The 14267-nt window shown below is 41.7% G+C and overlaps 1 protein-coding gene across 8 annotated transcripts in view; it reads right to left on the bottom strand.

The window, feature by feature from the left end:
* The window catches only part of Meis2 (Meis homeobox 2), a 209309-nt gene that overhangs the window by 143274 nt on the left and 51768 nt on the right, over positions 1-14267 (bottom strand). The gene's annotated exons all lie outside the window — the stretch shown is intronic.

Below are 14267 nucleotides of genomic sequence, written 5' to 3'. Positions count from 1 at the left end.
CACTGCCTGCTCAGCTCCTCCCAGAACTGTCACCTCCTAAACTCACACATACACATGCTCCTCCTATGACCCAGAGTTCCGCATTTGCATGACATGAAAACTTTTTAGCTCTCTGCACCACTGATCATTATCCTTGTGAGGGGGGGGGCAGCAGGGGCAGACAAAAAGACACACATCAAGGTAGGGTGCTCACTTAATCAGAACTTCTTATCAACATCTTTCTCTTCTGTGCTTTTTCTCTGGCATTAATTGTGCATTAGCAAAAATCATTTACTTTTAACAGTCAGAGTTATTTTTTCTTGCCCTCCGGCAAAAATGCCTTGAAAGCCTGCCTGGAGGGCATCTAAATTATGTATCTGAAACTCTTCTGGCAAGGCATTGCAGGACCCCTACTTTCTTAAAATTCATACGAGCACGTCTTCCTGTTTTTGGGAAGGCATCAATCAAGAGTAGCAATATATGCCATATCCCTACATTAATATTTGAACTAATAACTTTAAAAAAAGGAAAGAAACAAGATCCGACTTGTGGCATAATCAAATGCAAAATAAATGAAGAATACGGGGACAGCACTGGGGCTTTATAGATGGCTGTGTTTTCCTTGCACATCATTAGCCTGAAGCCACACGAAAGAGGAAAACAGAGAAGTGGAGAGTTTATGCTCCCTGCTGGTGTTTAAGAAGCTGGGGTCCTGGAAGGACATCTGGGAATTGCGCTGAGATGGGTTTTTTTGTAATTTAAGAATAGACATTCATTAGCAGTAAATGCCATAAATCCCACGCTAAGTAAAAACCTTGTCCAAGAAAGCCTAAAACAATAAACTGTGTGCTCAATGTAGCCTGAGCTGGGCACTCTGTAGCTGCCGGAGGAATGCAGCAGATCCACCAGCAAATCCCCAGCCCTCCTCCCTCCTCCCAAATGGTGTTCCACCCAGACTTCCTGCCCACTGGAGTACTGGCCTTAGAACTTCTGAGCCTGCCTCATGGCCTTCCTGGTACCTGTTCCTTTCGCTATCTCACTGAGAAAAAAAAAAAAAAAAAAAAAAAAAAAAACTCTCAACCTTCTTTGACCAGAGTAGCAGAAAAACCACAGCAAAGAGCTAGCAGATTAATTTTATTGACATTTCCATTTTCACTGCAATGCGATCCCCTCCATCACATGGAAGGGATGACCCTCACTATTTACAGACTGACAGGCCACTTCGTTACAGCCACCCTGCCCCAAGGCAAAGCAGCTCCCTTCCATCTGCCCAAACAGTAGAGCATGACCCCCAAGTTGCTGTTCTCTTTTTCTTTGCCTTCTGTTATGAGAGAGAGAGAGAGAGAGAGAGAGAGAGAGAGAGAGAGAGAGAGAGAGCGCACCACAGAAGGGGAGAGAAAGACAGAGACAGGGACAGAGACAGATAAACAGAGACATAGACAGAGGAGGGACACATGCACACAGTGCAGGAGATTCTCCATCCTCCACCCCCACCCCCCAGCCAATAGTCAAAGAATGAATATGTGGGCAGGAAAAGGAAAAATCCTTTGGCTTTTGAATAGTGGATATATAGAATCTAATCTCTATCTGTTGACCTTCCTAGCACAGCCATGTACATCTAACTGGGAGTTGCATGCACGCACACACACACACACACACACACACACACACACACACACACACACACTCAAGCACACACATGCCCAAGCCTGCATGGAGACATGTGCACACACTTTCCACTGTGCCAAGGAACTGCTGCAAGGCAAATTCTCCCCTACACTAATGGCTTCTGACTGCTCCTTGGCAACCCCAGCTTTTTCACCTGGGTGGATGTGCTCTCCAAAATACAGACACTGGAGCGATCTCATCAGCTGCTCATGTGACACAGATGGAGAGCGGCTATTAGGAGCCAGGCAGTGGGCCTTGGGGATCTGAGGTGCTGTTCTGTAGCCTGAGGCATATTCGAAAAGCAGTACCCAGAGATGAGGGGAAAAAAATTCACATTGCAAGTCCAAGTTTGAAGTCAGTCGGTCTGTCTGTCCCCACACTGTGGATAGAGATATCTTTGTCTCTGACTGTGCCGTCTCTGTGACTCTCTGAACGCACGTTTCAGATTATGTATGGAATAACTCTTCTTTCACTGTCTTCCAAATAGAAAAACACACTCTGTAAACAATGCCTGTGTGTATATATTTCTTCCTAAGCACATATGGTTTCTGTGTATATGTTTAAGCTGAAATTGTCAGGATTTTGTTAAAATCTCATTTAGCTTTCTTTGATAGATTTTTGAATACACTTATTGCAAAAGGTTAATGGCTTAATTGAAGGAAGTTCAACGAAGAAAGGCATTTGCCTTTTGAACCCAATCAATGACCTTAAAAAAACGAGAGGTGGTGACTCTGCGGGGCCTTTTCTCTTGTTTAAAAGGAAAGGGGCTGATAACACCCTCAGACTATATGATTCACTATGTTTAGTTCCAGGAAAAAAAAAAACTGTTGCTAGCATGAGCTTGCTTTGATGACTGACTTAAATTGGAGGAGGAGAAGCATTACATGAATTTTAATAGAAAGCAGTCCATTTCATAAAAATGTTATGAAATACTTGAATTTAGATCGGTGTCATAAATAATTATAAACAAAAACACGTCTGGTTTTATATTAATGTGTAGATACTCAACAGGACACTTTTTTATTAAGTTTGACCATTTCATAATGTACATGGATAGAAGACATTGATGCTAGTGTTTATATCTCTACAAAAGGAGGAATTCTTCTTTCCCGAAGACAATAAATACCATCAGTTTTTCCCCCTGTGGACTATGAACCAAGTCAAGTACCAAGAGCTAAGAGCAAAATAAAGAAAATGTTTGAAAGGCAACTGTGTGCTCTAAAGCTAAACTAAATGTGTGCAGGCCTCTGCTGGAGCTAAGCCCCTGTTAACATTGGATATTGCCTTCTTGTTTCAAGGCTGTGAATTAATCTAGTTAGTGTACTGAAGAGGATGTCTACACCAGCACAATGGGTGTGCTAGAGGAGGTGGGATCCTGGAGAGTGCACACATCGACCCCTGAAGTTACCATTCAGTACTGTAGCAGCCTCCAGAAAAAGAATTGTCTCTTCCTTATTTATGTCCCGCCTAGGTGCACAACTACAACAAAAGGACCATTGCTGGCAAGGCAAATGACTGAAGGACTTACTCAAAGCTCTTTCCTCTCTCTGACAATGGTCACATGGGGGGAACTGGCCCCACAGAGTACCTAAGGGCTATTCTTCATGGCTGATAAATTGCTTGCATGCACACACTTACTTCTAAACACTCCAAGAACATCATTCCTTGAGAAAGAGACCTTAGTGCTCCTAGGGCCTATATGAGTGACTATAGCTACCAAATACTCATCTCTGATGATGAGGAAAAAACTTTTTAAAATGCTGTCTATTTCCATTTGAGAGTTACTAACCCTTTGACCAAGGTGAAGATATAATTTTGTGTAAGATATTCAGATTGGGTATACATTAGTAAGACATAATATTTATAAACATGGGAAGGAATACCCAAGGCCAGTGGGTGCATAGACTTTGAGTAAACCAGACCGTGAGGGAGATTGCTGAGGGTGGAGATCTCAAAGCTTCATTCTAGATTCTTTGAATCAAAATATCCTGGGCTCAAGACAGTGCATTTACAACAAGTTTGGGGGGTTTGCTTATGCATAAAGGTTGGCATTGATTCTCTGCTTGCATGTGTTGTGGTGTGCATGTAGGAGTCACATGTAAGGGTCAGCTCTCTCCTTCTACCACATGGTCTCCAGGTATCAAACTTGGGTTGTTGGATTATATGGCAAGTTTCTTTACCCACTGAGCCACCTTAAAGCTAGTTTAATTTTATTTCCGTGTGTGTGTGTGTGTGTGTGTGTGTGTGTGTGTGTGTGTGTGTGTGTGTGACAGAGAGAGAGAGAGAGAGAGAGAGAGAGAGAGAGAGAGAGAGAGAGAGTGAATGTACATGCATGTGTCTGCATGGGTCGAGGCAGGAAGTATGTGCATGTGTGGTGGGAGTGCACACATCCATACAAGGATATCTGTTGTGCAGAGAGGGACTTGGGTGTCCTACACTATTATTCTCTGACTCCCACAGAACCTGGAGCCAGTCTGGTGCCTAACAAGCCCCAGTAAGCCTTCTGTCCTTGCCCTCCACAGTACACAGATGACAGGCAGCCACAGCCATCCCTACCTTTGTATACAGCTTCTGAGGATCCTAACTCAGGTCTACATGTTCGCCGGGCAGCTCTCTCACACACTGAGCCATCTCACCAGCCCTCCACCATACACAGTCTTAATATAGGGTCATTGACTGCATCTGGAATCTGGAGCTTTGGTAACTGGATGGTCAACAAGCCACAGGGACATCCTGCCTCTGCCTGCTGCCTCCTTATCATTGAGATGCAGACGTGTGTCCCGTTTTTTATGTGGGTGCTAGAAACACAAACTTGGGTCTTCATGTTCATTCAGTAAGCCCTTTTCTCACTGAGCAATCTTCTCAAATCACTGGCACAGGGCACTTCTTTGAATACCCTGACTTGAAATTAAATGTACCCCAGGAAGAGTACTCTACTACTGCACAATTAGGGGGGAGTGATTTGGAGAATAACTGTGACTGTATGTGGGCCTTCTGCAGAGATTAGAGTGGGTTTTTGGTCTGCTCTGGATCCTGGCTGCTCCCATGATCATCTCATGTTCCTGTTAAACAACTGTAATACTGACTCCTCAATTGAAGTGCATCAGCTTAGGTGTCAGCTAAGAAACAGGCAGATCCCAGATGCACCCAAGACCTAGTGATAGGAAGTACTCTTTGTGGAGCCCATCAGTATGAGCTCTAAGAAGCGCACTTCAGCTGCATAGCTCTGAGAATATCCCCTTAGGCTGCTACCACTGTTTTTGTCTGGAGGCCTCCTCTAATCTCTGCATCCTTCTGCTGGTTTAAGACTCTGATGTATTATGAGAACATCTCTGGCTGGATTTACATCTATGCTCTAAAGGAAATCCTATATTCTTGTCAGGGCTGAGCTAAGTATTCTCAGCGCACAGGCATTGCTCTGCCTAGTAGATACAGAGGCACCTGTCTAGGTGAGCAATGTGAGTAGCTGAGGCTCAGGTTGCGGAATCCTGAGGAATACTGAATATTCCAGAAAAGCCAAAGTCCATATCCATTGATAGGTGTTCAGTGAATGAAGCCAGACCTGGGCACCCCACGACAGGATCATTCGATAACACTCCATCAGAAAATGTGATCCCTAAAATCCTTGGTCATAAAAACCACTCAAGCAATATGCACACTTCCCTTCATTTGCATATTGCACAGTTTCCTTTGGCTTAAAGTCGGTTTTTATGAGATATCCATTGAAAAGTTTGGAGAAAAGACATAATAATCACAGTGATATATTAGAATGCATCTAACACCACAGGAATGAAGAATTCTCATGGTTTCCTTTCCCAATGCCTTAAAACACAAACTGATTTCCAGGGAACATTGATGCAATGAGATCACCTCCTTGCCCAAGATTCCAAAGCTCTCTATGGTCAAGAATAAATCTAATTCTATCCCTAACTTCTCCAAGTCCACTCTGCTAACTACAGGCTTTCTCATAAACTGTGAACTGGCTTTTACTTCTCTGTTAGTTTATCTAAGCCCTCTTGTCAACCACACATCGAAGAAGGCCCAAGGTTACAAAAAAAGGGCCTAAATCTTGAAGAAGGATTAATTTAGGGCAAAACAGCTGGAATAGTAATAGTGTTGGTCCACTTTAGCCAAAAATGAAAGCGGGCATATTTTTCTTTGCAAGCCAACCAAGGCCTGAGAAGGCTTCACATACAATCAATGTAGAGTCAGAAATTTGATTATAGTTGGTTGGTTGTTATTGGTTTTATGAAACACCATTTCTCTGTATAGCTCTGGCTGTTCTATAACTCACTATGTAGACCAGGCTGGCCTTGAACTCACAGATCCACTTGCCACTGTCTCCCAAATACTGGGGCTAAAGATGTGTGCCACCTGGCTAGAGTTGGAATTTTTGTAATTAAGTTTTCAGGGCTAGCTGGAGACCCTGGCAAGGTCAGTAACAGATTTTTGTTATATAACATAGACAAAAAAACAAACAGATAAATGGATATAAATGACTTCCAACCATCTCATTTCTAGCATTCACATGCATTTGTAAGCACAGATGCTGATGTACGATATATGTGACTATAAACAGATACATAGGTGTGCATGTGTACTTGTGTCTATATAAACACTTATAAAGTGGTGCAATTTGTATGAAAGCGCCAGAGTATTTGTAGATGAACTGTTTTTTGTAGGTAGGCACAGACCACTGAATGAGCATACACACATTTACACAGTCCCAAAACATTTCTTTTCAGCAGGAGTTTTCAATGTTGGTATCTTGTGACAGACAATACACAATGCCCCCCCCCCATTCACCAACACTTCTCACTTTCACTATCTTCAGCCCCACACTTTTATCTTTATTTGTACTCACAATGTTGTAATCATAATTAATCCTCACCCAAAAAAGGGGGGGAGAGGGAAGAAAGAATGGACACATTACTGTTATCTATTCTATTTTACAGAGAGAAAAACCAAGACTCAAAGAAATTAAGTCATTTGTCAGAAACCACAGAAAGTGACTGATACAAGCATTTGACCTTCAAAGCCCATGGTCCATCCTCCACCCCTACCCTTATGCTCTGCTGGAATAGCAAGAAGATAGGATGGTGAAGCTAGAGTCTGGATTATCCCTCGACCCTGAAGAATTCAATTCCAGGACACCGGCCTAGGGTACTCATTTGTCGTTATACTACAGATAGAGATTGTGTGGCAATGAATTTAGACACAAACTCAAGAGCTGGCAAGATGGCCATTAGGAACAGACACCTAGCACTAAGTCTGACATCCAGTGTTTGATCCATGAAACTCAGAGCATAAAAGGAGAGAAGTAATTCCCACAGTCTGACCTCTACAAGAACTGGATGGCATGGCCATTTATCTCTCTCAACATAATAAATACACACAATTCCTTAATAACACAAAAAGAGAGAGAAACCTGAGCCGAGAAATAATTAGGTGCATATCTTCCCCAAAACAAGAGTATCTATAAGGCTACATTTTCAAGGCACCATTGAAGATGCTAACCCTTTACTCTGTCCTGCTGCTTTGGTGTGCTCTTTCTCTTCATTTTTATCCCCACTCCAACTTTCTACTCTTTGCTAGCAAGTTCCTATTCAGCTTCCAAGTCCTAGCGAAAGAGGGGTCTCTTTTTTAGAGGTGCTCCTAAGTCCTGTCCCAGCGTTGGGTTCTGTGTTTTGACTTAATCAGCAATTTCTTCTTACTTCTGTTTTCAATTCTGTTCTCACAAAGGCAGTGTCTGAGAGGGAGCCTCTGCTCTACTCTCCTCTTGCCCCAAGCACTAGCAGCAAACCCCACCAGATCTGAGATGAGGACACCCCGTTTGAAAGAATAACGCTCATGAAAGGGTTTCAGTGACCCTGGGGCTCCCCACTCCACTGTCCCTGCCCTGGTGGGGTACTGGTTCAGTGTATATCTATGCTTGGTCCTTCCTAGAGAGTGTGTATGCTAGGACACATGACATGGATTGTCTGTAGAGAAGCTGGTGCCCCCCCATCTCACACCTGCCCCTATTCCAATGGAAAGAGAGGTGCTAGCAGCAAGGGAGGCACATCACTGTGGGGTAATAGAGCAGTGTGGCTAAAAAGTAAATACCCCGAAGCCCTGTGAATGCCACACGGGATCGGGATTTTGTAGACTGTAGAATGTTCTATCCTTTCCTGACTCCTTTTCCCTCTCAATATAGTACTTAGAAAACAGGATTAAAATGTACTAACTGTCAAAAGATATTTTCTTGCCGGTTGGGTGGGGGTCTTTCTAGGAGTTTAATTTAGGGCCTCCCACTGAGAAAACAGTACCAAGATTTCAAATAAGAAGGAAGAAGAGGAGGGGAAGCTCCGTCTGCTTCTATCTCGGAATATAGCCTTGCAAAAGCTGCTCTCCAAGAACTATCAGCAAAGTCAACGTTAGTCCACAAGCAATTTATTATTTTTTTTTTCTTCACATCAGTACAGTTGGGGGTGGTGAGTACAGCCAGAAATTCAGGGAAAGCCAGGGCAGCAGGGAGCGACTGATCACCGATCTCTCTTACTCTCCTGCTGGGCTTAGCCGGCTGGACATGTTCAAGTGAACATTTTCTGTGATTTTTTTTTCAAGTGACTAGTTCACGGTCCACCAGCAAGGAAGGAAGCAGAAGGGAATGAACGCTTTCGTTTACATGCAACATTTACTAACTGTGTGGGTTTTCCGACATTAAAGAGGGGACAGTGACCCAGGCCACCTTTTTCACACTCAAAAGAGCACTGAAAAAACAAGCCTTCATAGGCTTACCTCGGCTTCCCTGGTCCTGAACACCCTCCCCTCCCGCCTCCCCCCTTGGGGGGGGGGGGACAAACAGAAAGGGAAAGAAAGAGAGGGGATTTTATGGTCCTTTCTCTTCAACTTCTCAGGCGGTATAAGCAGCATTTAGCAAATTCAGCCCCAAATGGCTCGAGAAGCTCCGAGCCGCGGGGGCGCAGGCTTTGTTGTCCTCTCTCTATTTACACAGGATTTACGCAGGCTCTCCACTGTAGAGAGCCAAAGCACTTCCATTCACCCCGCTGGCTCGCTCCGGATTGTGACTGTGGCAGCATGGCTCAGGCCAGACGTGGGGGCACAGGATGAGACCCCCGGGTCTATGGACTGCTCAGGAGACATCCTGAGATACTCTAGCTGGTGAGGGCAGCTGCAGAGTGAACAGATCCACAGAGGTGGCTCAACTTCCCAGAGGAAAGGGCAGGTCCCTGCAAGGTCTATGCAAATGCTTGTCCAGAGACAAATAGCACACACTTTAAAATATGCATCTATAGGATAGAATGAGAAATGGTGGGTGAGGGAAAAAAAATCAGACTGCAGCTTGGATGAAAACCACTTCACCCACTGGTTGGAAAAATAAAGTGTAAAAACAGACAGATGGACACATATGTAAATGTGGCTGTGTTTTAGGCTTTAGCTGGCAACGTGAGTGTCGGAGTATAGTTTTGCATGCCTGTATTTTCCATAGCATGTTGAATCCTGTTAGCTGTTGAACAGAAACATCCTCGTACTGGTCCTTGACCAAATCAGTCCCCTCAATTTACCCGCTAGGAGCCATAAAAGGGCTTTGTTTATTGACTGAAACTCCTAATCCTTTATAGCAGAAGTGAAGGGAAGCTGGCAAGATGTTTGGTCTATTCTCCACTTCATTTGGTTATTCTCATTTGAAGTATATATGTGTGTGTGTGTGTGTATATATATATATATATATATATATATATATATATATATATATATATATATACATTTCATTCATTCTTCTCTGGAATATATAGATGTGGGGTGCATGAGTGTGTGTGTGTGTGTGTGTGTGAGAGAGAGAGAATGTGTATGTGTGTGTGTGCACACGCGCCTGCGTGCGCTCATATAGACAGCTCAGTTACGAATGTTAGACTAACTTACGAAAGAATGTTTATTCTCCTAAATCTCCCACAGAAAGCTTTAGAGAATACTGGCTGAATCCAGTGGGATGCATGCTCCTCTGCCATTACAGCTCAGCAGAATCTCTGTGATGTAGGCTAAAAGCACGTACTTGTTGTGTTACCTGATAAGTACATAGGAATGTACCAAGAACCTTCAGGACTTATTCACAGTCATCACAATAAAGCCCTTCTGGGCACTCCCATGCTTCATTTTTAGTGACCTCTCAAATGCCCTTTTCCACAGTTAACTCTCAGCTTTTATTAAGGTAGGAAGCAGGGACAAATGTCCACTCGGGTCCCAGCTCTCGAATTTGACTCTACTTGCGCTGCACTACCTCCGGCTGAAGCTGCTTTAATGTCTGCCTGGCTTCCCCAGCGTGGCATTTCAGCTAACAGAGTTCACAATCTTTCAGCCCTAAATGCAGAGGCTGCTATCTTCCAGTCATCCTAGGAATGTGCCAGATACCATCTCCCTCCTGTGATACAAAGAGCCAGAGCAAGGGACCCACAGAGGACCAAGCTGATCAAGTTACCACCAGCCCAGAATGCCCCTCTCCGAGGTTAATCTTTGAACTGGTAAATGTTATAATTAGGAGCCTTGAAGTTGAGCTGGGACTGACCATTGAAAAAGACCCCAAAAGGGAAAGTATGAATGGATCTTGTCTCCTTCACCTGAGGCTTTGACATGAGGGGTTTGGTGTTTATGAAAAATTGTGCAAAAATGAGATGCTATGACCCATGAATCTCCTCCCCTATTTCCCAAGGAAGAAGAAAAGGGGGCTGAGGAGGCATGGCTTCCCAGTTTCCCTTAGCTGTTTCAGTACAAATTGTGAAAATTATGCAAATAACAATTTTGGCACCTTTGCTAGAGGAAAACATTATTAAATTATGCTCTAAGTATTTTGTCTGCTTTAGTAATTACTCACATGTAACTGTAAATATAAATAGCTGTTATTCTGTTTAAATTTTTAATCATGCAAAATATTGTCACACAAAATGTCCTTCTGTTGCAGACTAACTGGGATTTTCTTTTTTAAAACATCCATATTTAACTGAAGTGGACTATATTTAGCATTCTAAAGTGTTTTAGTAAAGATAGCTGGCTAACATCTTGGAATCAACAGGTCTTTCATGAAAAGATATGGCCTTTATATTTACAAGAAGCATTCCCTACCTAAGAAAACACTCTGCTATACAATAAACTGTAAACAGTTTCTTACTGACATGAGACCATGATTATTCTGCTTCCAGTTTGTATTTACTGTACCGAGAGTGCATGTTACAGTATAACCACGGAATTTTGGATCATACTGTCAGTTTTGGCATACCACAGTATTCAATTAAATATTATCCACCAATAATACAATTTGTTGAAACAATTTAAAAGCAAATTTAATTGTAGCAGAAGTTATTACACTTCTTTTTTAGAGGTCTTTGCTTCACTGTTGTATTTGCTATAGAAAAAAAAAGAAATGGGGACAGTTTTTTTTATAATATAAGACAGCTGATGAGTTTGGATTCTTAAGTTTATGTTTCTCTCTGACTGCATAACAGCAGATATCAGTTCAAGGAGACCCACAAAAGACTTTTAAAACATTATCTCTACTTTATACCTGTTACTATAAAGTGAAAATAATAGGCCATTTCATAAAAGTACAACCTTGAAGTTAGTATTATTAAATAATACACCCAAACTTCTACAACAAGCCTTTGTGTCAAGAGCAAAGCCAGCCATCTTTTTAAAACTATTTCCTAAGACAACTTCATTGAGATGTCAATCAACAGCTCCTGGAGGAGACTCTCAGGAGGCCATCATGGCTGCATGTAGGGGAAAAAAATGGCATTATGAAGATGGTAGTTAGTTTGGGTATTTTTATTTATTTGTTTGTTTTAAATTTTATTTATGTGTCTGTGTGCATGTATGTATGTATATGAGGCTGGGTGGAGCCCCTAAAACTGGAGATATAGGTAACTGTGAGCTGCTAATATGGATTCTGGGAACCAAACCTGGATCCTATGCAACAGCCACAAGCACTCTTAACTTACGGAAACATCTCTCCACTCCCTTATTTATTTATTTATTTATTTATTTATTTATTTATTTAATATAACAGGTCTCCCAGTATATCCTTGAACGGCCTCAAACTTGTAATCCTCCCTTGGTCTGCTAAGTGCTGAGAATACAGGCTTTCCATTCCACACTTGATTAACTGATTACTTTTTAAAAACTAATGCCAAGCTTAAAGCCTATTCATTATTAGGAAAGTATAGCTTCTTTTTTCTTTTGAAGAATATTAGCACATCAGGGTTTCCCAGTAGAACTCTAACTTTCTGTTTAAGAAATGTCTAAGTTAAATCATTAACATTTTAAAGGAAGTAATTATGCACTTAGACACCCCATTTCAGCTTGGTGTTTTAAAAGTCCAGTGTCATGATTTGAGAACAAGCAGATATGATTTATAATGTCATGCAAATGAATATACATGGTATTTATGTACTAACTCTGGGGAAATAAATAATTAATCTGCTTAATAAGAATAATCTGAGATATCACAAGTTGCTTCATCTGCACACAGCCTGTGTACTAAAGAAACACAGACACGGGGCCTCTTAAAAGTACTTTAGATGGGAAATCACTGCTAATTGGTGTGGAATTCATTTTGGAGTGGTAAAATATTCTAAAATTAACCATTTCGATGGTTGTGTGATAGTAGGAATATATATCCTAAGGAATAATAGGCGTACCCTTGTGTGGGTAATTTGTTACTATGTAAAGGACATCTCAAAAAAGTGAACAAATAATGAAAAGAGTTCCCCATCCCTCCCAATACCACGGAGCACGCTGAAAGGCACACACAAGCCTAGTTAGGAGTTGAATTAGAATATATCTGTAGTTTTCTTCCAAATTGATTCGCAAAAATGTGATTTTAATGCCCCTAACTAGTGATATCATAACACCTTACATATGGATAGCATATGTACTTGAAGCACTTGGTATATAGGGTTTATATTGTTTACACTATAAAGATATGCATTACTAAAAATAGATGAAATTTATTGCTAAAATTAATCCTTCTTATGCTCAATTGTATCACATCATAATGCAATTCTAGGCTAAGCTATTTCCTTTTCCAAAACTTGAACCAAAAGTAATCCCAGAAAAGTTACAGAGATACACGACACACACCACACACCACACACACACACACACACACACCCCACTCCTATTACCTAGATACTGAATTTACTAATCAAATAAATGAATCTTTGGATATGAACTTTCTAGGTTTATATTTAAAGTTTGATAACAGAATCCATCACGAATATTAAGTCTCTCAAAGTTCAAGATTGTTCTTAAGGTTGGTCTGTCATAAGTTTCAAAGGCATTACCTTATAGGACACATTGGGAGAGGAAAGTGACACTATAGAAATAAAGTGTGGGATACAGGGGAGGATGGAGTGATGTCACAGCAGTTCAGGTCCTAGCACCCAGGTCAGGCAGCTCACAATCGTCTGTAACTCCAGCTCTGGGATGACTAACTCTCTCTTCTGGCCTCTGCAGAAACCTGCACTTACATGTGCATCTACCCCCTACACACATGTGCAGTCACAGGACTAAAAATAAAATGTAAACGTAATGAAGAGTGGAGGGGTCCAACCTTTGACCCCTGCTTACCTAATTACTTCCTTAAAATGAAACAATATGAGGAGATAAACAAATTGTGCTGTATACTACTGAGATACTACCCATCAACACACAGGAATCTACCACTGAAGCCTGCTGGATGTTACATTTCAAGGTCATTGTGCTATTATGCTGAAGGGAAGAAGCCACACACAAAGGAACATGAGACCCCTGTATAATTTCAAATATGTAAATTCGAGAAAATGCCAACAAATACTTATGACCAAAAGCAGATCAGTAGTGGCCCAAGGGCACATACGAAGGGAAGGAGAGCCAATGAAGAGACACAAGGAAACTTTTGGGAAGTGACAGGATTGGTCCATCAAATTATACAAGGGCTCAAATTCATCACCTGGCCATTTTAACTTTAAGAAATCTTGGCATGAGAATTTTGCCCCAGTAAAGTTGATTTAAAAAATTAAGCAAATAACAGCCAAAGCTTCAACATTCTGATGTTTGGCACAGTACAGACTTGAGTGGGATGTGAGGGGGTGGGAGAGGGGATATATGTAGTTACTAAAGCAATGTTTGAAAGTTTAAAATGGCTGGGTGCAGCATTTGAAAGATGCTCCAGAGAGACCTCACGAACCTACTGGTTCATATACAAGTTGCTTTAATTCATGAACATATAAGACAAATGGTCAGAAAGCACTTTGCAGGTTTTGATAAAAACTACTTTTCTCTATTAGCCAAATTGCATTGCGAGACATAGTCTCTAAAACCAACTATTTGTGTTAAAATATATCAGTGATAGTTTCCAAGGTAACAAAATGATTCTTCATTGAATATTTTCCTTGAAATCCTTTGGGAAAAATCAGTATTATCTCAGTCTTCCCAAGCATACAAAGCCCTACACCATGTCTTCAGGTAACCCCCGAGGCAGCAAGATAAAGGAAGGCAGGCGTTAGCCTAGCCCGGACCCAGTATACAATGCACCAGTCCACCCTCAGACAGTCAGTCTGATATGGCATAAGAAATCTTCATGTAGA

The sequence above is a fragment of the Mus caroli genome, unplaced genomic scaffold (assembly GCF_978045245.1).
Source record: "Mus caroli unplaced genomic scaffold, Mus_caroli_1 scaffold_2, whole genome shotgun sequence".
NCBI classification, from domain to species: Eukaryota; Metazoa; Chordata; class Mammalia; order Rodentia; family Muridae; genus Mus; species Mus caroli.
This window is presented reverse-complemented; position numbering and strand designations above follow the sequence as displayed.